Genomic DNA, 8,340 nt, shown 5'->3' on the forward strand with positions numbered 1-8,340 from the left:
ACATAAAAATAAATACATGAAATATAACTGGTGATCAAACAGATATGTAACGTAACTAAAGCTTCAGAAGTTAACCTAACGAACCTTTATATGGCCAAAAGAATAACAATGACTTACCTCCCTAACTGAGAAAAAACAGGAGAAAACTAAATACATCTAGAAGTCCACCCTTACAATTGGAAACTGAAATATAATCATCTAACAACTAAACAAAAGACAAGGTGTGGCAGGTTGGGAGGCGAGGAGAATGAAGAAGGCCTGCTGGCTTCCCCCTCTGCTGACGGCCGCCATGTTGCCTCTTTAAATATCCGGTTGTTCACAGCTGCAGCCAATCCCGGGTTGGGCATGGCTGCCTCCACCAATCATCCTCCAGCAATGGCACAGCGCTATTTGCATATGGAGAAAAGAAACAGGACACATGCGCACACACACTGCAAGACAAACAAATACGACAGCAGTTGTAACACTAATTTGAAATTTGTTACCAAAAACCCCTGTCTCCCCTTCACACAACCTCCCAAGAAAGTGATTGTGGGAGACAGGAAAAGAACCTCTGGCTGTCTAACACAAATCTGGTCTTGTCTTGGTCTCGCCCTGCCTTGATCTTGGTCTTGACTCTGCCTCTCGGTTCTTGTCTTGGTACACTTTGGTCTTGTTGATAACTTGGTCTTGGTTTAGGTGGTCTTGTCTACAACACTGGTCAGGACCACTACTAACCTTATGCTGCGTCTACTATTAAAGTTATTGCCTAATGCATAATTCAATGGTGACGCTGTGTTGCACTAATACTATAAATATATCGTGATAATCAATCCCACAAATTACAACTCACCATCTAAATGTCGCCACATTCCTGGTCACAGCTGCAAACATACAGAGACCAGAGGCCAAAATACACAGAGCTATATATACTACTACTACTATTATCTGAAAATATCAGTCTACTAAGTATGTGTTACAATGCTGCTGTGTGTTACATTTGCAACATTGACTGCACAGAATGAATGTGCATGGCTTAAGAGGTCTGAAAATGATGTTTGTGTGCGTATTTCAGTAAGCCAAACATCTACCCAGTTCAAATGACCTCCATTGCAGCCAGTTGAGAGAGATTGTAAATAATGTTCCTGTGAATTAAGAGGCCTAAATCCTGGAGCTTCATCTTGCTGACAGAGCCGTTGGCTTGTAATCTGGACGCACAGTCACAGGCCAAATGGGTTTCAATAGATAGCTTTTTTGTAATGCCATCGTCAGGACAGGGTTTGTGTGATTACACTCAAGTTAGACTTTAATTAACATGTAGCTGCAACATAGTCTCCATGGACTTCTGCATGTTACGCTCAAGGTAAGGCTGAAAAAGGGTAGTTGGGGAGGAGGTGGTTTGGGGATGTAAAGCAGGTAATTAAATGAAGATTGTAGGCAATTGAATAATCTCCTGGGCAAATACAGTACCTCCTCTTCTCCCTCCCTCCTCTCCTTCCCCCTACCAACCCTTGCTTTCTAGCCTTGCACCTGAGATGAAGATGACAGTTAATGATGGTGTTTTTTAAAACCACTTTACCTCCTGCCCTATAGCTCACTCTCGCTCTCTCCAGACAGACAGAGGTTATTTTTTTTCCGCCTCTTCTTTCATCCTTTACTGAGATAGGTCCACACCATTTTTCTCTATGTTCCATTAGCAAATTGCCTCCCCCTTTTACTCTCCGTACTTGTTTCCACCTCCCCCCCTTAACCATCCCATTAGAAATCTAACTGGAGAATGTATTCATTTAAACTGGGAAAAACAATGAAGTTCACTCCAGGGTCTGTTTTATTTTTCAGAATTCGGAGCAGAGCCACATGTCTGGAGAGAGACTAATGTTGGATGCCATAGTAAAGACAACCTGAAGGACCCAAGAGCCATCATTCACACAGAGTGGCAGCAAGGTCATCTGGCAAAGGGATGGTGAGTCTTTTATTTGCATATGCCGTGGGCTAAAAGGTAATAGGTCTGTTTAGGTTCTCACCTTTAATCATTTAAAAAAAGGTACGAAAACAACCATTAGAAAACGGACCAGCAGATTATTTCATTTGCCTAGTTAGTCATTATCTACTTTCATGCTTGTGCTGGCCTAGTTAAAATAACCCTACACTTTGTTCATGTGTATAAAAAGAGAAAACTACAAGCTGTATAATTTTTTGTCAAGCTGTTTGATTAACTTTAATATAGCCATAACTCTTTATTAGTATTATATATATTGTAATTGGTTGTCAGGCCATAAAATCACAGGTCTGGACTGTGAAAGTTAGGCCCAATAAAGAAATAATTTCCACTGTAAAGCACAAAAGAGGTAGTATTAACACTGAAAGCAAGCCTGAGTAGCATATGATCACAACAAAATCTCTGCTGAATAAATGCATTAATGTGATCCATTATTACTAATCAATCCCTTATATTCACAGCATATTTGTATGTACAACACAACAGCTGCATTACATTTGGTGTAATCAACACATGATTACCATAATAAAATAAATCAGTTAGTTAAAGCGTAGTCGAAGAAAGAGAGAGAAAGAGAGAGAGACTGTTTTCAATCCATGTGTGATTCACTCAATATTCTGTCCTCATTTCTGTTTCACTACAGTATATGCATTCTAAATGCTCTGGATTACCCCCAAATCCAAAAACTGCTGAGTCAGTCATTTTAGAGCCCTCGCAGGCCGCTCCTTGTCTTAATATGTCTAGACCTGTGTCAGGTCTTTGGATACCAGGGTTAATATCTAATTGAAGGATCCAGTCTTAGAGATTATGTGTGTTTGATTTTGTTAACACCATCTGCCACCAGATGTAATTGAATGTACTGCATGGTATAATCTGATACATCCGGGCAGGATGATTTGCGGTGTGTGTGTGTGTGTGTGTGTGTGTGTGTGTGTGTGTGTGTGTGTGTGTGTGTGTGTGTGTGTGTGTGTGTGTGTGTGTGTGTGTGTGTGTGTGTGTGTGTGTGTGTGTGTGTGTGTGTGTGTGTGTGTGTGTGTGTGTGTGTGTGTGTGTGTGTGTGTGTGTGTGTGCAGTGTTCCATAGCCCATACTGTAATCCAAAATAGCCTGCATACTGCATGTCCTACAGGAATGAGTCCCAACCTCATAGCGAATCACGCTCTCTGAGCTGAACTGATAACGGTAATATCCTCTCCATTTGATGAAGGTTGCCACAAATCATATTTAAAGTAACTGTTTGTATTTATTGGTGTATATACTATAGGTGACTATATTGACTAAATTGTTGTTTACTCAGAGACCTGATTTTCATACCGACCTTTTCATTATTTGTACTTCTAAGTTGGTATTGTTCTTTTAGAATTGTTTCCAGTTTAACTTTACTCTTTATGCTTGTTATGATCGTTTTTAAGTTTGATTCAGGCTTCTTTATGTAGCAATAGGTTATTGCTGGGAACATTTAACACAACAGTCCTCATTTACCACAACCTGAAGCATTTGATACTTCCACTTGACATACACATTAACATTTTAATCTGATGCTGCCAGGCAGAGTGATGAGTGAGCAGGTGCAGTAAGGGTTCAGTGTCAGGCTCAAGGACACTTCGACAGGGCACAAGGCTGCTGCTGGGACACATGGCCCCTATTACACCCAGGTGTCTTTAACTGGCTGGTATGCTATGAGAAAGTAGTTAATTATCAACTGTTTTAGAAACTGTATGAAAACTACAAAAACAGTTTCTACAATGAAAAAAGATAAAAAATCAAATAAGGTGTTGTATATCTTGTAATACATTTTTGGCAAATAGGTTCACTGTCTTGCCCAGGCATAGTGAGATATCTATATCACTTGCATATCTTTCTGTTAAATATGAAGCTATAGCCAGGTGATAGTTAGCTAGGCTTATCATCAAGACCGGAAGCAGAGAGGAAGAGCTCGCCTGCCTCTATCCAAGGGTAAAAAAAAAAAAAGAAATCCACCTACCGGCACCTCTAAAGTACGAAGCCCCGGAAGTGACATGGAGGAAAGAAATACATGTACTGGGGACAAACACTTTTGTGTGATGTTGACTTTGTTTTGCAAGATCTCGAGTTTTATTTGTGAGATCTTGACTTTGACATGGATAAAAAAAATAGAAAAGAAATTAAATAAATTAAAATTAAAAAAACATGTACTGGGACAAACACTTTTGTGAGATCTTGACTTTGTTTTGCGAGATCTCGAGTTTTATTTGCGAGATCTTGACTTTGACAAGAGATGCCGAGTTTGAAAGTTGTGATCTCGACTTTAATGGAGGGAAAAAGAAAATAGATGCCGGGAAAAAATTAAATAAATAAAAAATCTCGACTGTGAAGATTTGGAGTTTAGTGTTTGTCCCCAGTAGGCTACATTAGGCTCCGTATTACAAAAAAAGGCTACAAAATCCCAAAGTATTAAAAATGCAAGTTGGGGTTTTGCAGCGAGTAACATGCTGGATTTCTTGTCCGGTTGCGGTATCTTCCTGGAGTCTTGTTGTCACAGTGAGGTTGCCAGGCAACCAGCGCAACAACTTGTTTATACAGTACGGTTCTGTACCGATTAAACAAATGAGATACAATGACTTAATTAGTGAGCTTTAGGTGATTCCTTTTCTTTGTTTGTCACTGCTTTCAGTCTTTATGCTAAGTTAAGCCAGCATCTCTTCCCTGTAGTATCAATAAGCAAAATGTCCATTTAACCATGCTATAATTCATGCAAATGCTACCAAAAATGTTCCTACTAAAATTAGTACCTATCAGTGATGTGAAATTTAAAGGAGAAAAGTACATTCCATGTGTTTATACACGGTTCAGCAACATTTGTCATCATAAAAACAACAGCTAAGGCGCACTTTAAAGCTGTATCCAGAAAAATACAAGGAGAAGATGTTACATGTGATTTGTTTTTCCCCACAGAGAATATGCAGTTCAAAGAGGTAGACTAGTGAAAAGTATGTCACTGGTACCACGCCAGGATAAAGTATTATGAGCTTTAAATCCTTCAGCACTGATCAAAACCAGACTTACTGCACACACACACACACAGAAAGTAGTACATCTGAAAACGCACACACACACACACACACACACACACACACACACACACACACACACACACACACACACACACACGCACACATATTCTTTGATATAACCCTAACCAACAACAGTGACCTTTATGATCCGGTTCACAGGCCAGATGTCAGCTGTAGATCATACCATGTGGCGAGGGGTGATGTTGTACTGTAGTCCCTCTCTTTTATCACACCGTCGTAGTTTTTTAATTTTTGTAACAACTGCAGTATTATCAATGATGCATTAACAAACATGGCAGGCAGGTGTAGTGCTCCTGGGAACAATGATTTACCCCTTGGACTACTGTATAGTTATTGGTTGTTTTACATTCAACCTTTCTATTTTTAATCATCCGTACTGTTAAAATTAAGCAATACGTTCTTTTTCAAATTTAGCCCTTAGGAACAGTTTTTCTTTGGGGCAGTGGAATGATGTGAGGTGGGAAATGCTTTTTAAAGTATGTTGCTCTAGCCTCAGAGCTTTAACAAGCAAAGATTTGGATTCCCTTCTTCAAATGAAAGTATGACTGTTAAGTCTAAGTTGGAGGGTTTTAGAGGATTTTCCAAATCTGAAATTCTCACAGTTTAGTACAATTTATAATGTGCAAGCTTTAATAAAAACCTGTGTAAATATTAACAGTATGCCTGCGTACGAGTGTGTTCGTCTATATTGGTTTCTCCCATTAGAGTGTTTATACACTGTGTATGCTGTATCTGTAACTGTGTCTACAAGAGTGTGTTATACTTTGTGAATTCATTTGCTCTTGCTTGTGCACTCACATGCCTCCATATGTCTCATAATCCAGGAGACTGGCACACATTATAGCGTTGGGAGCTGGGGAATTCAGAGCCATTCTGCCACATTCATCAGTAAAAAGAAACCGACAGAGAGAAGTTATATGGCTGTGTTTAGCATATTACACAAAATAAAGAAAGATTCTGACTGTGCGCAGGGAACGGCTGCCTTACTGAATAAGGAATCCGCAGTGGAGAAGATTCAAAGGGGCAATTTTACACCAGCTTATGAGCAGGGTGTGAATAGAGGGATTCACACACTGCCTAGAGACTGCCAGATGTTACACAAGGGAATCCATCTACATCAAGACTGACCAAGGGTGGAATGATTCTAAATTGGCTCTGAAAAATGTAGTCCTCGCATACAAAGAGATGAAGGAAATATTTAGGGAACAGAGTGTGTGGAAAGTGGTAGCCAGTTTAATTCAGCATCTCGTTCATTACCTCTGCCAAGGAGGTTAGGTTTTGAGCTCTGGTTATCTCTCTGTTGTTAGTTTGTAAGATATCTCCAAAACTAAACAGATTTTAATCACATTTAGTGGAAAGTCCAGCCAGGGACTAAAAACAAGTAGTTTTTGGTGTGGATCCCAATTCAGATTGTTTGAGAATGTCTTAATATTTTTGCAAACGTAACAAATGTTTTTGCTCTTTTTACTTCCAGTACAGAACTTAAAAAAAAAAAAGGTGGCTGTATCCTGTTCACTTCAAAATTATGACTCATCATTGTGTAGACTTGGTAGAGATAGTCTCTGAGTGCTGTTTGATTTGGTTTATACAATGTAATCTGAAGTGAGATGGATAAACAAAAAATATATAATTTAAAGGTTGCAAAGAGAAACGCATTAACAGGTATAACCTCATGCCATACTGGATGTCCTTTGTGACATTTTCTGGCCATCATAATTTGCTGTTGTAGCAAATTCACCCAGCAATAAAATTTTATTGAGGTTGAAGTTTAACACAAACAAATTTACAAACGAAATAGCCACAAAGCAGAACTGTCGAAGTAGCATGGTTATCACAGTAGATATGGTGGTGAAACCCTCTTCTAGCTGTAAAGGTGCAAAAGAACTAGATGAATTTCAACTGTAACTCAAAGATACTGCTTCATATGGTTAATCCTGTAAATGCAATAAAACACACCAGTATGAGACTGCTGTTTGTTCAAACCCAGTTATCCATCTCCAGAGATGCTGTGATTCCATGGCAGATGGGAGAGGTGAGAGCCAACATCATAGTGCACATGTATCATTCCATTGGGCAAACTGTGTGTGTGTGTGTGTGTGTGTGTGTGTGTGTGTGTGTGTGTGTGTGTGTGTGTGTGTGTGTGTGTTTTGTGTATCCTTGAGATTGAAGCAACCGCTGGTCTGATCATTCAGTGTGTTAGCTATGGCAGGTGGCTGGCAGTCAGGCGTGCACCATGTTAAATCCAGCTCCTGTTGAGTTTATTGATTTTTTTTTATCTGTTAAGAAGTAACAGACAGGGCTTTTGTTTTTTGCATCTGTAAACACTGATGGCGGTTGTAGGCTGTGGATTTGATGTAGACATTGACTGTGACTGATAACAGGGATGTGTATGTACAGTTAGTGCATAGATATATGAAGAAGTTGCCCTTCAAACTAGTACACTAGTGCTACATTTTTCTTCTGATCAGTAACGTCACCCATTGATTTGCCGTTTTGTAAATAGGAGTTTGCATTTTGGTGACCACCATCTTTGGTATTTTGTCTTTGCTGTGCTACGGTAATTGCTAAAGAGAGTTAGTCGTTAATTTTCAACCCATTTTTCAGCATGTACAGCAGTACACAGAGCTGGTTGAAAATCAGCAGACCATCTCTTAAGTTTTCAGCTAAAGCCAGTGTTCCAAAGAAATTTGGTGAAGGGAAAACACAGGGAGATAGTCAAAGTTTAAGATGAAAATACACCCAAAACCATGTTTACGGCTATTTTAATGTCACAGGGCCATGGATATGCATTGCTAAGCCTCTATCATGATTGACAGATTGGTGTGTAGCCATGCCCCTCAAGCATCCCTTGCTTTATTTTAAAATGAATGGGATTCACAAAATAAACATCATGCTGTATTTAAGAAGACTTGAAACTAGCGATTGAGGCCATAAACTCATTAGGAAAATGTTTATTGAGCTAATAAATCAAGACAGAAGTAGGGTAATTTCCCCATAGAATTTTATAGAAACTGACTTATTTTTGGAGCCAGTGGAGTTGCCCGCCTGCTGGAAATTGGATGGAATGCACGTTTAAAGCGCCCATTTTACGCTCATTTTCAGGTTAAGAATTGTATGCAGATCCTGTTTTCACCCTGTGTTTAGGTCTCTGTTTCAGCTACAGAGTGAGACATCTCCCTTGTTTTAGCTACAGAATGAGAAATCGTACTTCTATACTATCTTTGTTGGGAGTCGCACATTCACAATAGCTAGTGTATGTAAGATCACATCAGCTAGATAAATCTTTCTC

The 8,340-nt window shown here is 39.4% G+C and overlaps 1 protein-coding gene across 3 annotated transcripts in view; it reads left to right on the forward strand.

The window, feature by feature from the left end:
• The window catches only part of cdh22 (cadherin 22), a 187,087-nt gene that overhangs the window by 43,880 nt on the left and 134,867 nt on the right, over nt 1-8,340 (forward strand). For all 3 annotated transcript variants that reach the window (XM_032513322.1, XM_032513321.1, XM_032513323.1), the window contains one exon: nt 1,819-1,942. The gene's annotated coding sequence lies outside the window, so the exon portion shown is untranslated. The remainder of the gene's footprint in view (nt 1-1,818; nt 1,943-8,340) is intronic.

Source organism: Etheostoma spectabile, chromosome 4, assembly GCF_008692095.1.
Source record: "Etheostoma spectabile isolate EspeVRDwgs_2016 chromosome 4, UIUC_Espe_1.0, whole genome shotgun sequence".
Lineage (NCBI taxonomy): Eukaryota > Metazoa > Chordata > Actinopteri > Perciformes > Percidae > Etheostoma > Etheostoma spectabile.